The 20,661-nt window shown below is 35.8% G+C and overlaps 1 protein-coding gene across 9 annotated transcripts in view; it reads right to left on the reverse strand.

The window, feature by feature from the left end:
- The window catches only part of LOC127863181 (uncharacterized), a 397,789-nt gene that overhangs the window by 181,162 nt on the left and 195,966 nt on the right, over positions 1-20,661 (reverse strand). The gene's annotated exons all lie outside the window — the stretch shown is intronic.

A 20,661-nucleotide genomic window follows, 5' to 3' on the forward strand; every position in this document is an offset into this window, starting at 1 on the left:
TTTATACAACACAAAATACACCCAAACTTTCCAAACGACGTTCTACATGTCTGCATAATTTTCGCGCGCTTTTTGTGAAACAAAGGATATTTTAGCACTGTTTATTTGACGCTAGAATTTGCCAAAGGACGCGTTAGCATTAAAATTCGGAAGTGTGTTTCGGATTACAAATTTAATAATGATAATCGAACGAAACATAAACAGTTGCGCGTAATTAATTCTACGCTACACATACATGTATGTACATGTAGGTGGATATCTTTTCACTCGATCCGCCGCGTACGTATGCGGCGGATTTACTCCGCGAAAGTACGCGTGGTTAATACAGACTCGCCGTCGTTGCGCGGATCGATGCCGAGTGCCACGGCGATACGCCGCGTGAACACACGATTCGGCCGCCGCGGACTAATAATCTGGCCGTGGCGTAGTCGCGGATTATGTTTGTGCCGCTTTGGCTGTACTGTATTAAAGCCAGTGTATGCTTTTTTCCGAAAAATGGGCATAAGATGTTCATACTATATTGATGATAGCATCAATATGCATGGAAAAAAGGAAATATGTAAAACCAACATGGACATGATGAGTAAAAAATTGGAATCTTTAGGATTTATCATAAATGATGAAAAGTCAGTAAAAATTCCTAATCAAAGAATAACCTATTTTGGTTACATAATTGATTCGGTCTTGTTCGTGGTTTATCTGCCTGAAAATAAAATTTGTAAAGTTAAACTAAAAAGTTTTGGTGAACATTTATTGACAAAGAAACTGGTTAAGATCAGAGATCTAGCATCCTTTATTGGTTTGATAATTAGTAAATTTTTTGCAATATTTGAAGGACCACTCCATTGTAGAAAGACGTTGGTGGGCGTTGGTCAAACGAAGAATCATTGTTTCATATTAATTATTTAGAGTTGCTAGCAATTTTCTTTGCATTGAAGACCTGGCTTTGCAATAACACATGTATTCATATAGCCATACAGAGTGACAGTACAACAGCTATATCATATCTTAATAATATGGGTGGTATGAATTCTAAAGAAATGGATAAATTAACAACAAAGATATGGAAATGGTGCATTAAAAGAGATAAATATCTCTCTGCTTGTCATTTGCCAGACATCTCCAATATTTAGGCAGGTTATTTTTCTAGAAATTTTTCAGATACCTCTGAATGGAAATTAAAAGCATCAGTTACTGAAAGATTGTTTTCACAGTTGATGAATCCAAATAAACATGTTTTTGCATCTCGATTACATAAACAATAGGCAAACTATGTGCCATGGACCCCAGATCCCGAAGCCTTATATAGATGCTTTCTCTTTAGACTGGTCAAAATGGAAACGCTATATCTTCCCGCCATTTCGTTTACTTGGCATGGTGTTAAATAAAATAAAGGAGGATCAGGTTAAAGCAGCATTGTTAATATGTCTATTATGGCCTAATCAGACATGGTTTCCATTGTTTTTGGACTCACTTGTTTCTATTCCTGTCAGGTTGCCACGACACAAGGACCTACTTACCCTTCCTCACAACAACGAGTTGCATCCAATGAAAAAACATCTGCAGTTGGTTGGAGCGATTGTGTCAGGACAGAATTGCAGAATTGTGGCATCCGCAAATCGCTATTGACTCAGTCTTCCAAAGATGGCGGCCAGGGACAAGAAAACAGTACTTATCCGCATGGACACGATGGCATATGTGGTTTTATCTCCGGATGTGCAATCCCATTAAATCGCTTGAAAGTGACATAATATCGTATTTGCTTTATTTAAAACAGTTGAAAAAATCGTAAGTTACTAGTCAGTGATTTTAGAGACGGTCAAGATTGTAAATCCTAACATTGTTTTGAATTTTAATATACTTAATAGTGTATATAATAAAGGGTCTTAATAGAGAGATTCCTTCCAAACCTAGGTATGTTGACAGTTGGGATGTAGGAAAGGTACTAAATGTTATTGCAAAATGGATGCCTTTACAATCCCTTTCATTGAAACTTTTAACATTTAAAATTGTGTATTTAGTGGCTTTGTGTACTGCAGCAAAAGCGCAGTCTCTGAAAGCTTTGAATATTGATCATTTGTGTATAAATGAAGATGTTGCAATTTTTGATTGTGGTGATCAGTTGAAAACACATTAACCAGGAAAAAAATTGTTCTAAAATTATGTTTGTATGAGGAACATGAGTTTTGTCCAGTATTGACATTGAAGTATTATTTAAAATGTACACAGTTTTTGAGAAAAGATTCTCAATTGTTTGTTTCTTTTAAAAATTATAAAGCAGTCTCTACAAGCACTTTATATATATATATAGCTCGTTGGTTAAAAAATGTACTTCTATTAGCAGGAATAGACATTGTTAAATGTAAAGCTCATTCGTATCGGGGAGCTTCATCATCTGCAGCTTCTAGGGCTGGGTGTAAAATGTCCGAAATTCTCAAGGCCGCTAATTTGTCTTCAGCAAAAAAATTAAGGCATTTTATCTAAGAGATGTGCAAAACGATGATATTGCAAGTAACTACCAGAATTGTGTATTGAGTTCATGGTTCAGTAGACTCTGCCAATACCGGACTGTTGGAATACCGGAACTCTTCCGATTCCGGACAGTCGGGCCAGTCCCGTATTTTCTTCTTCTATTTCTTTGTTAAAAAATGTTGAATAAACCAAACTCTCTGAAAACCGGAAACCGGACGGGTATCTCCGTATATTTGGTCATTTTCAACGTAAAATACATTGAGTATACCGGACTGTCTAAATTCTCAAGATGCCCGAGGCGTGAAAATAACAATACCTATTCAGCACAGCGAGTGCGGTGTCACACATTTTGCACGCTCAAATATTGATAATCGTATTAAACATACCATAAAGGTGTCAAGTCGGTACCGCGCTATGGGAGTCCGATTAAGTAATGTAAAACAAACTGTGAATGTCTATAATAGACGTGCGGTAACACCAAAAAGTAAAGTGATTGACTCGATCGTTTTATTAATTATTTATTATCGCCTATTATAAACAATTTAATTAAAAAAATTAATGCATTCCGTTGCGACGATCACTTTCTTGTGATCTTCTCGGGTATTTTAAAAGATCTTATAGCCTTCTTAACATTGCAGAAAATAAGATCGTAAAGGAGAAATGTGCTTTCAAGCAGAGAGTGATCTTGGACTTTTTCGAGAAATCGTAAACTTCAAGAATTAGTAGGTTTTGAGATTATGAATATCTTAAAAAATAATTATGACGCTGGTTTTTTGCTTGTGTGTATGTTTTATGAAATGTGGTACATGTATGTATTGAATAATAAATCGTGTATCTACAACAATCTTATTTTTAAGAATGCAATTAACATCATCAGTACCTGCGTACAGTTATCACATGGTACATGTAAATGTATATGGTTTGTTTTATTTTTATGTGATTCTGTAAACAATACATACCATGTATATTTCGGCAATATGCATACTCTTGGTAAACCGGAACTCTCTAAAAACCGGACGATCAGGCCGGTCCCGAGACCGTCCGGTTTACAGAGAGTCTACTGCAGTTGGATTTAAAAAATATTAAATTCAAGATGTTTCATATTGTTATGAATTGTTTTAAGCAGAATTGTTTTTTGATTTATCTCTTTTCTGCATAATATTAGTCAACTTTGCAATATTGAATCTGATGTTATGTTCAGATGATGCTAAAGTATATGAAGCAAAGTAATATAGACTGTATGTGGCATCTAAAGTGAAATAAATGTAGTTGGTTATATTTATGTTGTCTTCACTTTAAACATGCTTGTATATGAGAGCCGTAGGTCATCGAAAATAATGAACCCCCCATCCAAGCATTTTGTGTGGATGGTGGGGCATTATTGGAGAATGGCCTGAAGGCCGAAATATATAAGCACCCTCCGTTTTACTCCCACCCTGTTTTTATTGATACATTTTTACTAGTGGTTGGAATTTTGTGTAACAATACTTACATAATGATAAAGTTTAAATAAGGATTTAACAAATGCTTTTTTCTAATAATATAATATGCATATGTTTGTCATTTGGTTTTTTCTAAGAAACCAACATAAATTTCTTTAAAACTATGAGATTTGCATGTGGATCTCGAACTTATATGTATGTTTGGTCACGTGGTGTAAGGTTATTTTTTGACCTTTAACCCTTTCCTTGACAGCCATTTAGCCAATATAAGCCTCTCCAGTTACCACAAGACCTAGCTGCCTGCTGACCAGTGGCTGATAGCCATCTTATCAATATCAGTACCCCATCTTTACAGGCATTATTGGAAAAACGCTGTTTTATGACCCTCATTGCTTTCGAACCTGATATTCTCATAAAAATTGAAATATTATTGAAAAATACACAATATGAAAGTTTAAGCTAATAAAAGTTCCTTTCCTGTGGTTTAAACTGTATGTTTCTACCTTAATTTATTGGTCAGTTATAGTCATGCAAAGTTGACCGTTGTGAGTTTTACTGTGTTTCAATGCAAATCTACCTCTTTGGAAACGCAACCGTCATTGCCTTTAAACCTGATTTTCTCATAAAAGTTGAAATATTATTGAAAAACACTCAATATGAAAGTTTTAGCTAATAAAATTTCCTTTCCTGTGGTGTAATCTCATGTTTCTACATTACCGTAGGTTTCCACGTATAGCGCGCTCCCGTGTATAGCGCGCAGGCTGTTTTTTAAATGCAAAAATGGATTAAAAAATATTTAAAGACAATAAAACCACCAAATCGGACCAAAAATGGCCACCATATTACTATTGCACAATCCAATAATCCGGGGCATTGGAAAGCTTAATGAAGCATTCAAAATAGGAAGCGTCATTATGATTAGGAGCATGGGTTGCATAGCACTATACTTTTCTGACAATTTTGTTATTTTCTAGCAAAAGATTAACAGTCCACGTGCATTTCGTGAAAAACGTGAGAAAATAAGAATTAGTGTACATCGTGGGATTTTTCCACGGGGAAAGCATGGGCATTACCGTTAAATTTGAATGTTGGATGGGAGACAGGGATACAGTTGTTGAAGTACACCACTGTTGAACGTTCAATATTTATACACACAAAATGCAATTGCATATCTTCACGTTCTCAAGTGTCAATTAGTGTCTCAAATGTCAATTAGCGTCGTGGCACATATTACTCAATAACATCTGCCAATAGCGAAGTGCAAAATGACCCACTTTCACACCTACTGTTAATCGCAAAAAAGACCTCGTTTGCACCTACCCTTGCCTGCTCTCCGGACTGTCGACAACAATCCTCATCGGAATTCATCAATAAAGAAGTGTAAAAACACAAACAAAGAAATGTCCGCAAGTTTTTTCAAACAAATTTATTTTCGACCAAAACTTCTTCTTCTTCCGCATTCATATCTACCAGTAGCGACTTCTTGTTGTTTCGACAATGGCCCCTCAGTCTGTACGATTATACTATACTTAAATTAAACCGCGCGTGTTTTTCACGTTTTCCTTTGATTAAAATACGCCGCTGTTAGTTAGCATAGTGTTTGAGTAAAACGATCAAATTAATTAATTATCACCTTTTTCTTTCAATCGAAAATCGGCAGAAAGTTGTAACATCGACGACATAGAACTAATTATTTAATTATCACTCTTTAATTTAGATCAATAGTCAGCTTGGACATAATTAATTTATTGTCACGCTTATTTTCATTTTTAATCTTATAATACGACATTTGCGACCGGCCGCTCTTTTGTTTGCAGACGACAATATTAACTGTGTATTCATAGCTCCACCCATTTTTACGTTTCATTCAACAACCTCATTTCATGTGTAAGCGAGCTCAGTTTTGATTGGCCAGCTACCATAAGCACTTCAATAAAAATAAGGTCAAGCGATGTCTCGATACAGGTGCAGACGGGTTTTCGTTCAATGTTCAAATTGCGAATACTTTCATTGAATCAAAGAGAAAAATATATAAAACCAGTTTCGGGTTAAAATGGGGGCTGTTTTCAATGAAATTTTACGAGATTTTAGTATTTTCGCAAATCGGATTTATCTTGAGCCAAATTCTCAATATTTTCGCAAATGGCTCAAGTGGCGAACGACAGCGCTAGCCCTGATTATAGGGTGGTAGTTTTCTGAAAAAAATACATGGCGGCCATTTTTATTATTTACGATTACACAACATATTTTTTACCAATTTAGCAGCCAGGATAGCGTTGTATCAATGTATAGCGCGCACCAGCTTTTTAATTTGAATTTTGAAGGTAAAACACTGAGCGCTATACGTGGAAACCTACGGTATTTTATTCATCAGTTATAGTCATGTAAAGTTGACCGTTGTGTGTTTTAATGGGTTTAAATGCAAATCTCTTTCCAGCTCATATAGAAACTTTGCGAAGTTGGTGTGTTGAATCAAATACAAATAATTATATTTTGGAATATTAATTTTTTTTCTTACTTTCCAAACTACAATTCTTCTTTCTTGAAGATTTTTTTATTTTATAAATTCATTCTGCAAGCCTCAAAATTCATGTAAATTCTTATAAATAACTATAGAAAAACACAGAGTTTCTGAAACAACTTCATGCATTTTCAAAATCAATTGTATTATTTCTTATAAAATTCGTACAATACTTGGTAAGATACCGGTAACAATTTAATTGGATGTTGCATAATGTGCCATGAATATTCATATAATTAATTTGCATTTTGCATTTTATTACCGATCGAAATCCAGCAATGTCGGCGTCTTCAGTTTGTGTATTTATTTGCAAAATTCCAATTTTAAGCGGCTACTTTATTATCAAATACTCCAGTTTATAATCTGATCGCCGACATATTACTTTATAACCCAGAAGTCGCCGACAAACCCGTGTATTCGTGTACCAAATTACAAAACGCCGAGGTAACATGGCACGCACGGGCGCCAACGTCATCTGAAGACTACTCAGCTGCGTCCAGTTAACATGTTTATTCAAAGTGTCTAGAACCCGTGTTTCTTATCCCTAAATGTTAGATTAGCATGTGCGCTATTAATTATTATGTTGGTCAGTTCAAAGGCATATTGAAGACCGCCGACTGCGTCTTTGTTTTATTGCCCAATCAAGCACCGATAATCCAATATCCTGTGTATTACCAAACACAAACTTTAGATAAGCACGTGTCGTTTGTAAAAACATTTGAGTGTACATGCCATTAAACATATCGATGTAATTCTCGTATATGATCTCGGAAACAAACATTTACGATATTATGGAATCAAACAACAATAAGAATTAAATCGATTTACACCCAAGTCATATTATATCCCTATGGAACGTGTTTATTTTTGCGACATTTTTAAACGAGTTATTAAGACGTTTTCGGAAAATGTCCAAATTAAATACGGTTCGAGAATAGCAGCTATTTTAGGACATAACGAAATGCCCGAAGCGCGCACTTCCCGGAACGTGATTTACGCATGTCAAATGGTAAACCCTCGTCTTGATTGGTCGCCAAGTGCATCATAACTTTAAATAGCAACATTACCAGATGTTTACTCGACAGTTTAGAACAAGAGGGCCATGATGGCCCTGTATCGCTCCACTGTTTTTTTATGCAAAAAAAACGCGCAATGCGCATGGGTTGAAATGTACTCAAGCATGTGACTTTCTCTGTCTATCCCTCGTCCCATTGGGTGTTTAAAGTTGGAAGGGTGAGCATTTTTATATATGGAAAAAGTTACTACCGTGTTAACTAAACAGACTAAAAAGCCTGTGAATTGTTCCTTTGAAGCACAGTCCCATTGCTTATAACGTAGGTACATTTATCTCTCCAAAAGATATTGTCGTTCTTTCTATTTCACATATTTTTAGATGCTGAAGATCAAATATACGCATTTGATTTGAAACAGATTCACAAGACCCGTAGGAATCAAAATGCCTTAACCCTTTACCAAACTACACGTTTTGGACTTTCCCAATTTTAAAAAGGTTGCAGACGACAATTAAATTGTAATGGAATATTAAGGAAATAATCAGGTAGGGTAGAAATAATTGTGATAAAAGGAGAAATTGCTCATCTTGAGCAATTTCTCATTTTATCATAATTTTTTATAAAGTCGTCAGCTATAAACCCGTAAAATCCTGTTGGTGTTTGGTAAAGGTTTAATAATCTCTGGTTCCTTCTTAGAGCCTTTCACACATTAATAACAAATACAATAGTAGCATCTTTCTTTGTAAAGAATCACCTCAAACAAGGGCTGTTTGTAAAACATGCATGCCCCCCCATATGGGCTGTCAGTTGTAGTGGCAGCCATTGAGTGAATAAATTTTTTGGCACTGTGACCTTGACCTTTGACCTAGTGCCCTGAAAATCAATAGGGGTCCATCTGTGAGTCATGATTAATGTACCTATGAAGTTTCATGATCCTAGGCGTAAGCTTTCTTTAGTTATCATCCGGTAACCATTTTTTTTTGTGAAGTCACCGTGACCTTGACCTTTGACCTAGTGACCTGAAAGTCAATAGGGGTCATCTGCGAGTCATGATAAATGTACCTATGAAGTTTCATGATCCTAGGCGTAAGTGTTCTTGAGTTATAATCCGGAAACCATTTTTCTAAGTTGAGTCACCGTGACCTTTGACCTAGTGACCTGAAAATCAATAGGGGTAATCTGCGAGTCATGATCCATGTACCTATGAAGTTTCATGATCCTAGGAATAAGCGTTCTTGAGTTATCATCCAGAAAACATTTTACTATTTCGGGTCACAGTGACCTTGACCTTTCACCTGAGAATCAATAGGGGTCATCTGCGAATCATGATCAATGCAACTATGAAGTTTCATGATCCTAGGCATAAAACGTTCTTGAGTTATCATCTGGAAACCATTTTACTATTTCCGGTCACCGTGACCTTGACCTTTGACCTAGTGACCTGAAAATCAATAGAGTTCATCTGCGAGCCATGATCAATGTACCTATCAAGTTTCATGATCACAGACATAAGCGTTCTTGAGTTATCATCCGGAAAACATTTTACTATTTCGGGTCACCGTGACCTTGACCTTTGACCTAGTGACTTCAAAATCAGCAGGGGTCATCTGCGAGTCATGATCAATGTACCTTTGAAGTGTCATGATCCTAGGCCTAAGCGTTCTTGAGTTATCATCCAGAAACCATCTGGTGGACGGACATACGGATGACGGACGGACCGACATGTGCAAAACAATAAACACCCTCTTCTTCGAAGATGGGCATACATATAATTAACAACCCACACATCTCTTAGACCAACAGGCCTGAGAATATTATGATAATCTAAAGATTATTTCTTATATTTATAAATGTATTTAATTAAGTAATACATATGACTTCTAAGATCAATCCATAACTTATATTAAGAAAATTATAAAATGATCAGAAATATAGATCGTTGAGCAATTGACAATCATATCTCCACAATTCATGAATCACAATTCACAAATGGAACAATGAATCATTAGTTATTAAAAAGCAGCATATAGACAGTTAAGAACATTGCACTTTATTAATTCCAACACCTTCTCTTGGATACAAAGTTTGAGTTTACAATGCAAAATCATATATTGACTTTTATGGAAATAATTATGTAATGGAAGTTGTGTTTTAAAATCAATAAGATATTATTAAACTGGTTTAAACACTACAAAAAAGACATTAAATAAACATGTCATCCGAATTTTTTTTATCCGGATATATGGTCACTTTTGACATATTTAAATAAATCCCGACTTTTTTCAGTTTATAAGAAAAACATTCAGAACACATGTTCTTACTTCAATTCCTTTGTAAGCAGTCACCATCTGATCTAAAATGGCACTAAATGACAGGGTTTTATCTCATGTTTACAAGATGTTGTTGTTGTTGTTGGTCACAGCCACACGGCCGCAGTAATCTCCCCTGGTAAACGTCATATGTTCAGTTTTGTGACCTCCCGGGACAGGGTCAAATTTGAGCCCTGAGGAATAATTTGAACAAATTTGGTAGAGAACTATTACATATCACAACATACCAAATTTAGTAGCCCTAGGCTCTATAATTAAGAACAAGAAGATGTTTGAAGTTTGCACAAAATAGGCCTTATTTAAGCATATGTTCATTTTTGTGACCCCTGGGGCAAGGTCAAATTTGTTCCCAGGGGCATAATTTGAAAAAACTAAGTAGAGAACTATAAGATGTCACAACCTACCAAATTTGATAGAAATAGGCCCTATGGTTATGGACAAGAAGATTTTTATAGTTTGCACAAAATGGGCCCAAAATAAGCATATGTTCAATTTTGTGACCCCTGGGGAACGGTCAAATTTGATCCCAGGGGCTTAATTTGAACAAACTTGGTAGAGGACTATAAGATGTCATTACATACCAAATTTGGTAGCCCTATGCCATACGGTTATGGACTAGAAGATTTTTAAAGTTTGCACAAAATAGGACTTATATAAGCAAATTTTCGATCTTGACCCCCCCAGGGCGGGGTCAAATTTGACCCCAGGGGCATAATTTGAACAAACTTGGTAGAGGACTATTAGATGTCACTACATACAAAATTTGGTAGCCCTAGGCCCAATGGTTATGGACAAGAAGATTTTTAAAGTTTTCACAAAATAGGCCTTATATAAGCAAATTTTCAATTTTTTGACCCCTCGGGGCAGGGTCAAATTTGACCCCAGGGGCATAATTTGAACAAACTTGGTAGAGGACTATAAAATGTCACTACATACCAAGTTTGGTAGCCCTAGGCCCAATGGTTCTTGACAAGAAGATACATAAAGTTTGCACAAATAGGCCTTATATAAGCAAATTTTCAATTTTTTGACCCCCAGGGGCAAAGTCAAATTTGACCCAGGGGCATCATTTGAACAAATTTGAAAGAGGTTCACCACAGGAACATTCCTGAGAAATTTCATCAGAATTGGACCAGTAGTTTAGGAGAAGAAGATGTTTTAAGAAAAAGTTAACGCACGCACGCACGGACGCACGCACGCACACACACACGACGGACACAGGACCATGACATAAGCCACGCTGACCTTTGGCCAGTGGAGCTAAAAATGATGAACGCAGGTGTATATGCATTTCTGTTACACTTAAAACGTCATTTTAAGCATTTAAATAGCAAATTAAATCGTGCCGCGTAAAAACGCGTATATATCAGGTAACAGATAGGGTAGTACAAATGCGTAGATAACAGGGAATCAATACAGGCGTAGATACGCGTATTTGACAGGGAATCAATAGGGTCGTAGAAACGCGTACCTGTCAAGGAAAGGGTTAAAGTGTGACTATTTTGCAGGTCACTAGGTCACTAGTGATATGCTTGTATATTTTGGCCTCCGGTCATTATCCAATAATGCCCCACCATCAAGCACAAAATGCTTGGATGGGGGGTTCATTTACCACTAACAAAAGTTATGAATACCGAAAACACCTGAATACTATGTGTATACATATGAGTGTGTAAGTTTAAAATAAAATTGTAAAATTTAAACAGCTTAACACTTTAAAACAAGATGTGTTTGTGAAACACAATGTCCCCCTATATGACGTTTGACCTTGTAGGATGACCTTGACCTTGACCCTTCACCACTCAAAATGTGCAGCTCCATGAGATACACGTGCATTTCAAATATAAAATTGCTAGCTTCAATATTGCAGAAGTGACATTACATGAGCAATTTTGACCCATATATTTGACCTTGAAGGATGACCTTGACCTTTCACCACTCAAAATGTGCAGCTCCATGAGATACACATGCATACCGAATATCAAGTTGTTATCTTCAATATTGCAAAATTATTAATAAAATAAGCGATTTGGGCCACATATATTTGACCTCTGACCTTGAAGGATGACCTTGACCTTAATCTTTCACTTCTCAAAATGTGCAGCTCCATGAGATACACATGCATGCCAAATATCAAGTTGCTGTCTTCAATATTGCAAAAGTACTCATAAAATGAGCGATTTTGGAAACATATATTTGACATCTGACCGTGAAGGATGACCTTGACCTTTCACCACTCAAAATGTGCAGCTCCATGAGATACACATGCATACTAAATATCAAGTTGCTATCTTGAATATTGAAATACTGCAAAAGTGTACATTAAATTAGCGATTTTGACCCATATATTTGACATTTGACCTTGAAGGATGACCTTGACCTTGACCTTTTACCACTCAAAATGTGCAGCTCCATGAGATGATGCCAATTATCAAGTTCCTATCTTCAATATTGCAAAAGTTATTGCAAATGTTAAAGTTGGCGCAAACCAGCCAACCAACCAACAGACCAACCAACAGACCAAAAGACAGGGCAAAAACAATATGCCCCCCACTACTATAGTGGGAGACATAAAAGTGTTTACCACACATTTGTTCAATTTTGTAATTTTTAAATAATGGCAAGCTTTATGGACAAACGACACACTTCCTGAAAGATGGACGAAGGGTATTCCTATAATCTGTTGTACTGTTTTGCAGCGGGGTAATGATTATCATTTGCACAAAAAGGGCATATGTCCTGTAATGTGTATATTTCACTATTGTCTATTTGCGGATAATAATATTCATGTTCATCTCAGATATAGAAGTTTTAAGTGTTATACAGTGTTAAGCCTCATTCATCTGACCTTTCAAGTAAGGTATAAATACAAGTTATATAACCACAAAGAGAGCACTTGAGCACTTGCTTGAAATACAAGACATTAATCATATTGGATGGTGGATATGGTGTCTGCCTAGAAACCTGGAGGTCTTGAGTTTGATCTCTATTGCTTCCAAAGGATCTTCCTCAAAAGCACCATGCAAGTCTGATTCAACTCTGGACACATACTAGAGAGCCTCAAAATAAGTATTAGGCTTTTGATGAAATCAAGCTAAAAAAAATATATTTAAAGTTTACTTAAATTAGTATTATGCTATAAAAATAAATTGTGTTACCTATTCAGTAAAAAAACTATTTAAACTACTGTCAAAGTCAGATCTCTCTTGAAAGAAGAAGTTATTTTTGAAATGGTCAGTAAATAATTATCCAATCCGATTATTAAGACCATATATATTGTATTGTTATGTATAGAATTTATTTCAATAGAAGTCATATTTTCTTGGTGACGTAAATACATGTTCCAAGTTGGAAGTACCACAAAATTGTTTTGATCAGGAAGTCAGGATTGTCACAGGATGCAACATATTATACTCCCAAAGTAAAAGCATGTCTTATCAGTTACAGAATACAAGCTATGCACAACAGAATACAAGTGTTGGAGTGTACATGAAAGTTCATGACATTTAATTTTGTAACTCTGACCATAGATAGAGTTGTATGGGCCACAATTGGACTTGTCATTGTGAACTAACTGAGAATACTAACACACACATATTTTGGGAATCATAACACTTTACAAATTATAAATCAGTCAATTGTAAATCAAACTGATATTTGTTTGTAACTGCAATTATGTTCATATTGTGAACATTTCAATAGGTATTATATATCTTCTTTTGTACTTCCACTACCAATAAGCTAAAAGGGATACACTGGGGAGTGGTGTAACGCTGAATGTTTTCAAGGTCTATTATCTCTTCCTAAGTTATTTGATTTGTTTTTCATTGACAGGATCAAAGTAGCACTGATTGCTTTGTGTATAAGAACTATTAAAGAACAATGTGTTTATACAATGTTAAGGTTTAAGCATGGCAGACAACAAGCGGGCGATGACAATACCTTGGGTTTTCTCCGAAAACAGCCATGCTTTAAATACTATTTGGTCTTAGTTCTTGTAAAGTTTTATTATATGTTACCAAACTGTTATATAATTATGTGTTTCCTTAATAGCTTAAAAGTACAGAGTTATATAACTATGTATTCTATCTTAAAAGCATTAAAATACACAGATAGTGACCTTAGGTGTCTGTTTTCTAATGTTAATGTATATGGGGCACATGAACAATAACTAATTTGTGAAAACAGCTTAGAGGCTATAATACATTCTGTTAAGTGTGATGCGCACATATTGTAATGATATTCAATCTTTGTATTAAATTGTATTTAATATATTGTATATAATACATATTGCAATATGGGTTTTGCTGTATTGTTGTACCTCTACACATTATCAATCAGTTAATTTTAACCAAACACAATTATTCGTTATTTGAAATTTATAATCAATAGGTTTAATATATCTACATTGAGATTGCATGACTATTTAGCTGAACGTAATTCACTGAGGAGGGATATCATGTTTAATCAGGGTTTTTTTTACTAAGAAAGTGACGCCGATTTTCGGCGTCTTCCCCTACCAGAATTTTTCCCTAAAAATACCATTTCCCCTCCAAAAATATAATTTTTCACCAAAATATAATATTTTACCCTCAAAGAAATTTCTTTTTTCTTTTGGGACATCGATACTTATCCAATTTGTATCATGTACAACGATCTCGCTCTCTCTCTCTCTCCCGACGAACACTCAAATCTGGGAATCCCAATGATTCTATATATAGCTCTTAAATTACGTCATGGAAACCGGGCAACTAATCGTATTAATCACTTTAATTTTACTGGATTCCAGTCTTGCGCGAGAAGAATGTTTCGTCAATTAATTACCGGAAACCAGTCGAATTTTCATCCGGGTTATGTGAAAGCCAAGATATAAACGTTAAAACAGAAAAAAGTCTCACAATTGGCGTTCATACACGAACAAAATAAAACGTTTGACTTGGAAAATATTAATTGCGTTGACGCATTTTTTAAGAATGAATCATCAAAAACCGTTGAAACCCAGCAGGATTCGGAGGTACATGTAATCAACATCGATTAATACTGTCGGATTATTGTGAAAGTGAAAGAAGACAATCGGCAACTGCCGCACCTTTCCCTTCCAATACTGTAGCAGATCTAGATTGTCAACCCATTCATCATGAAATTGATATCACAATATTGACATCATTCCCCGGCCCCAGTTAAAAACATTTCCCATTATTAGATCTACCCCTGCAACTTTATTTAGGACTTTGACTTTAATATCATACTTGTTCATGTGTTTAAGAACAAAAAGGTCAGAGATATGCCTCTTTTTCTAAAACAAACCCCTGAAGTCTGTAGGTGAGTTATAGACATTGAAATGAACAGTTTTTATTTTTTCCCCAAATATGTCTCTTTCGCGCTAGATTTTCCCCTTTTACCCAGCGTCCAGCGTCTTCCCCTTTTTCTTAAAAAAACTCCTGTTAATGTATTTCAGGTATATCAACTCTAAGTGCGTTTCTTTGTGACAAGATTAAAAAAGCACTGATTTCTTTGTGTGCACGACTTACTGAAGAACAATGTGTTTATACACTTATTACTTAATGCCTTTTGTATGCTATCATTTATTTTTCAATTAGTATTTAAAACTGCAAAGTCATTTGAAAGAGACAAACCTTCAAGTACTATTTAAAGATATATCTGTTAAACAATACATACAAATTAATGGACTAAACAATAAATAACCATTGATATACAGTACAGCTTACGCGGCACAAACATAATCCGTGGTTATGCCACGGCCAGATTATTAGTACGCGGCGGCCGAATCGTGTGTTCACGCGGCGTATCGCCGTGGCACTCGGCATCGATCCGCGCAACGACGCCGAGTCTGTGTTAACCTCATGTACTTTCGCGGAGTAAATCCGCCGCATAGGTACGCGGCGGATGGAGTGAAAAGATAATCACCTACATGTACATACATGTATGTGAAGCGTAGAATTAATTACGCGCTCATGTTAATGTTTCGTTCGATTATCATTATTAAATTTGTAATCCGAAACACACTTCCGAATTTTAATGCTAAGGCGACCTTTGACAAATTCTAGTGTCAAATAAACAGTGCTAAAATATCCTTTGTTTCATAAAAAGCGCGCGAAAATTATGCAGACATGTAGAACGTCGTTTGGAAAGTTGGGATGTATTTTGTTGTGTATAAATACATGAACATCACGTCAGGTGTAAATCGCGTGTTCAGTGGAAAAAAAAACGCCCCGATTAGACGTTATTTCATCATCTCTATAAATAGTAACAAATGCCAAAATGTATTTGATACTTAAGGAAATATCGAGAATGTTTGTGCATCGTAAATATTTACCAGCATTTGCTTTTATACTGGAATATACGGGATTATCGGGTAATTAGTAGCGATATTAACTGTATAATATGAACAAAATAAAACGTGTTTATATACGCATATTCAAACAATAGTTATAATAAGCTGATAATTAACAAAACAACAAATACGTCGTCACCGTCTTGATTATTGATGTGGCTTCAAACCGCTAATTTTCTCAGCTTAAATTTCATAGCAAAATCAACATGCAATTAATTTATAAATCCACCATATGCTGGAGCCTTGACCACTTGTATGTGCGAAAACATAATTACGTGACCTTGTTTATGTGTGAAATACATACACTACGGGCGGGAAACAAAATTAATTGGCCAGACACATTAACTATGCTTACATGTATATGCTAATACAATCAGCGCACAATAAATTTATTATTATTTTAATTATTATTATAATTGTTCTTTCAAAATTTGTTAACTACATGTAACTTATAATTTTAAAAAGATTTTTTATTTCATGATGCGCATCGACTCGGCATCATGTCGCGGATAGCGGCATTCCTCAGCGGACAGATGCGAAGTTTCGCAGCGAAATGCGACTTGCCGCCGAATACTGACGCGGCTTCAACGACTGACGCGGCATCAACTCGTTTCGCCTTGCCGCCGCGGATCGCGAAATACGTTTGTTCCGCTTTGGCTGTGCTGTAGATAATTTAACAAGAGCACCGCATAACGGGTGCCAACGCTCGGCTGTGGGTGCAGTTTTGAATAAATGAAAGCTTTCAGAAGAATATTAGACGTCACAGTGACCTTGACCTTTGACTTAGTGAACCAAAAATGGGTGTGGCGTGTAGAACCCATCAAGGTGCAGCTACATGTGAAGTTTTAAAGTTGTAGGTGGAAGCACTTTGATTTTAGAGCCAATGTTAAGCACAGCGGACGCCAGACAACGAACTGGCTATGAAAATACCTCAGGTTTCTCCGAAAACAGCTGAGCTAAAAATGAGTTTCACATTGTTTTAGTAAATTAGTAATGTAGTTAGAAGGACAATATAATCAATTATTACATTTATTGATTATAAAAAAAGTGCTGCTGGCATATTGGATGTGTACATCTAGCTATAAGAAGGTCCCTGTTTGATCCCCACTGGCACGGAGTGAGGGTTCTCAAAATCTTAAAATAAAATGAATAAGTAAAGATAGGGCTGAGTAAGCCTTGTTGATTTGGGAGCTAAAAATCTGAAATCTAATCGACCCACTGGTTAAAGGCCGAGGCAAAATAAACCCGAGGCTGCATGAGCCTGCTATACTCTGAACAAGTATTGTGTCTACCCAGGAAATGGGCTTGAGTGTCTTAATAAGCTTCCGACTTTCAGTGCTATCTATCTAAAATAAATTGGTAAAAATTATTATTTTTAAAGAAACATTCTACACAAAGTCAATTATTGACCTGTGTACATGAATCATTTAAGTCTTGATGGTTAGTGAACTAGTCTTGATGGTAAGTTAACTATGTAAAAGCACTATAACTATGAAACACTAGCATTTTTAATATTGCAATGTTCCACAGAAATGATGCTGATGATAATTCTACAAAATAATGCATTAATTTATTAGATATTTCTAAATTCCATTTCCACCAACATTCCACTACAAGTTCAACACAGTTGAAAATAACACTATTCCACTCTAGTCTAGAAACGTGACACATGTACTCAATTTCTCAACTTCTAAAAATCGTCTTCCACTGTGTGTTTTTTCGAGCATCCTCCTGATTTAATCAGCGTTTAATAGTATTTCACGCAGGAAAATTTATGTTCAAAACATTCCTCACAATGTAAAAATCTATATTTTTGCTTGATATAAAAGAAAACATGTCCCTCTCTAGTTTGAAGCACAAATCACATTCTGGCATGTGTGCCGACATTTTTTCGGCCATTTTGAATTTCAAAAGTAGTCCGAAAACAAAATGGCGCCCACGTTAATCCAGAGGCTACTTGATGCAATAAAAAACCAGTTGGGTCCAGAGTGACTCAGGTTAAACATCTCTACATTGTTTTTAACCTTTGATCTGCAACTCTCAACTTCACTTCATATTTTCCTCAAGCCTTGCTAACATACTAATTTATATGATCCTACCCTTAAGTGCTTTCTAGAAAGTGTTTTCATGCTACAAGCACCGGTGACCTCCACCTCTGATTGGTGAATCTTTAACTGAAAAGCTTCTCCTTTCCTCTAAAAAACTCAGATAACTTACTTTCATGATCATAGATGAAACCATTGTTTGCATATACCGGTATATCCTGCTGACAAAAACTGGTCTAAGGTGAGCATTATTTTCAAGTTACAAGCAACTGTGACCTTGAACCATCTGACCAGTGTCGTCAAAATTGATAGGTGTTTGCTTCATCACGACTAACCAGCATTTCAATGAAGTTTATCATAGGTAACAGGGTTTTCGAGATGTCGTGTATAAACACATTTCATGTTACAAGCCTCTGTGACATTCACATTCGACCTAAAAATAAACAGGCATATTTTTGTCAAGCAACTAGCATACCAATATTAGTTATCCTAGGTCAAATTGTCTTCTTAATAATGCACGGAAATTAAACAGTCAACGGACCTACCAACAAAAAGCAAAACAAAACACGATGTGTTTGTGAAACACAATGTCCCCCTATATGATGTTTGACCTTGAAGGATGACCTTGACCCTTCACCACTCAAAATGTGCAGCTTCATGAGATACACATGCATTTCAAATATAAAATTGCTAGCTTCAATATTGCAGAAGTGACATTACATGAGCAATTATGACCCATATATTTGACCTTGAAGGATGACCTTGACCTTTTGCCACTCAAAACGTGCAGCTCCATGAGATACACATGCATGCCAAATATCAAGTTACTAGCTTCAATATTGCAAAAGTATTCATAAAATAAGCGATTTGGGCCACATATATTTGACCTCTGACCTTGAAGGATGACCTTGACCTTGACCTTTCACCACTCAAAATGTGCAGCTCCATGAGATACACATGCATGCCAAATATCAAGTTGCTATCTTCAATATTTCAAAAGTATTCATAAAATGAGCGATTTTGGCCACATACATTTTACCTCTGACCTTGAAGGGTGACCTTGACCTTGATCTTTCACCACTCAAAATGTGCAGTTCCATGAGATACACATGTATGCCAAATATCAAGTTGCTATATTCAATATAGCAAAAGTTATTGCAAAATGTTAAAGTTGGCGCAAACAGACCAACCAACAGACCAACCAACCAACCAACAGACAGGGCAAAAACAATATGTCCCCCACTACTATAGTGGGGGACATAAAAAAAACATCTAAAATTGGGAGCACACTCTTTTTTGTTTGTTTATTGTATTCAATAATATTTCAGTCATGTTCAGTGTTAAGTTAACCTACACTCTCACTTTTCCTGGATGAGCTGGTTTACCAGTGCCAAGTTTACATACCAATGCCAGTATATGACAACTGGTAATGGTTTTATACCCTTTAAAAACTTGTGTTATTTATGAAATAAGATTGAGATATAATGATCATTTGACACTCTTTGCTTTTGGGATCATGTCCGTTAAACAGACTTTTTTAAATTGCAGAAAACAAACTTGACCATTAGACTCCGTTGTAATAAAAAACAATTCAAGGTTGTTATATTAACTGACCTCTAATGCCAGGAGATCGCTTAATTCAAGTTACCGCTAAGTCAGGTTGGACTGAACATAAAATACAATACTTCAAAATGATTCAATTAATCTACATATAATATGTATACATAATTGTAATTATGTACATGACAGCTGAGACCAATGCTCAACAAAAGATAATGTAGAAGTAACAGAAACTTAATCTTGTAAATCTAGTGAGTACTACAACATAATATCGCACATGTTAGTGCTTGAAATGAAACAAGAAACTGTTGTTTAAAAAGAGTAAAGGCTCAGGTTCATTAACAATTGTGTACACATAAACTGGAACACTAAAAGTGTATTGATTTTGAAAGCTGAGTTTGAAACGTAGTTTTCATTTAATTTTCATGTTCCAGATACAATAGTCTTGCATTAAACCCTTCGTTTACATTAGTTCAGGAAGTGTTCAGGACAGTGTATGACAATTATTTGATATGGCAATTGATTTGAATATCCTCATTACTTATGTTTTGCTGACAGTGAACTGACATCACACTGTATATGAAATGACATACTGGACAAACAGTCATCACACTAGACATACAATGACATACTGGACATACAGTCATCACACTAGACATACACTGACATACTGGACATACAGTCATCACGCTAGACATACACTGACATACTGGACATACAGTCATCACGCTAGACATACACAGACATACTGGACATACAGTCATCACACTAGACATACACTGACATACTGGACATGCAGTCATCACGCTAGACATACACTGACATACTGGACATACAGTCATCACGCTAGACATACACAGACATACTGGACATACAGTCATCACACTAGACATACACTGACATACTGGACATGCAGTGATCAC

Source organism: Dreissena polymorpha, unplaced genomic scaffold, assembly GCF_020536995.1.
Source record: "Dreissena polymorpha isolate Duluth1 unplaced genomic scaffold, UMN_Dpol_1.0 chrUn002, whole genome shotgun sequence".
NCBI classification, from domain to species: domain Eukaryota; kingdom Metazoa; phylum Mollusca; class Bivalvia; order Myida; family Dreissenidae; genus Dreissena; species Dreissena polymorpha.